The following is an 842-nucleotide window of genomic DNA, read 5'->3' as shown; positions in this document are numbered from 1 at the left end:
GTGTTACCAGTCGTGGGTTGGTAGTTTTTTTTACTCCTTGTTTTTGTTTCGTTTCATCAGTTTCAAGATGATAGTTCAATTTCTCCTGACTGGTATTTTTTCTGAGAAGTCAGCAGTAATGTTTATCTTTGTTTCTCTGTATTTAATATATCATTTATTCTTTGGTGCTTTCTGTTTGTTTATAATCCTGTGGATTTTATTTTATTTTGGCCATTGCATACAGCTTGTGAGATCTTTGTTCCCCGACCAGGGATTGAACCTGGGCCCTATCAATGAGAGCACAACGTCCTAACCACTGGACCACCAGGGAATTCCCTATTCTTTTGTGCTTTTAAAATGTTCTCTTCATCACTGTCTTTCAATTTGATTTTGTTGTGCTTTGGTATTTGCTTTGTCAGTATTACTGGCAAATTAAAATTATATTTAAAGTGTAAAACATGATGATTTGATATAGATATACACTGTGAAATATGGGCTCGATAAAGGACAGAAATGGTATGGACCTAACAGAAGCAGAAGATATTAAGAAGAGGTGGCAAGAATACACAGAAGAACTGTACAAAAAAGATCTTCAAGACCAAGATAATCATGATGGTGTGATCACTCACCTGGAGCCAGACATCCTGGAATGTGAAGTCAAGTGGGCCTTAGGAAGCATCACTACAAACAAAGCTAGTGGAGGTGATGGAATTCCAGTTGAGCTCTTTCAAATCCTGAAAGATGATGCCGTGAAAGTGCTGCACTCAATATGCCAGCAAATTTGGAAAACTCAGCAGTGGCCACAGGACTGGAAAAGGTCAGTTTTCATTCTAATCCCAAAGAAAGGCAATGCCAAAGAATGC

At 38.1% G+C, this 842-nt stretch overlaps 1 non-coding gene across 1 annotated transcript; it reads right to left on the bottom strand.

The window, feature by feature from the left end:
* Positions 1-238: 238 nt before the first annotated feature.
* TRNAE-CUC (transfer RNA glutamic acid (anticodon CUC)) lies at positions 239-310 on the bottom strand. The gene has a single exon. It is a non-coding gene; the product is annotated as a tRNA-Glu (tRNA).
* Positions 311-842: the final 532 nt, after the last annotated feature.

This window comes from Bos taurus, chromosome 1 (genome assembly GCF_002263795.3).
Source record: "Bos taurus isolate L1 Dominette 01449 registration number 42190680 breed Hereford chromosome 1, ARS-UCD2.0, whole genome shotgun sequence".
Taxonomy (NCBI): domain Eukaryota; kingdom Metazoa; phylum Chordata; class Mammalia; order Artiodactyla; family Bovidae; genus Bos; species Bos taurus.
The sequence above is the reverse complement of the archived record's forward strand: the minus strand, read 5'-3'. Positions and strand labels throughout refer to the sequence as shown.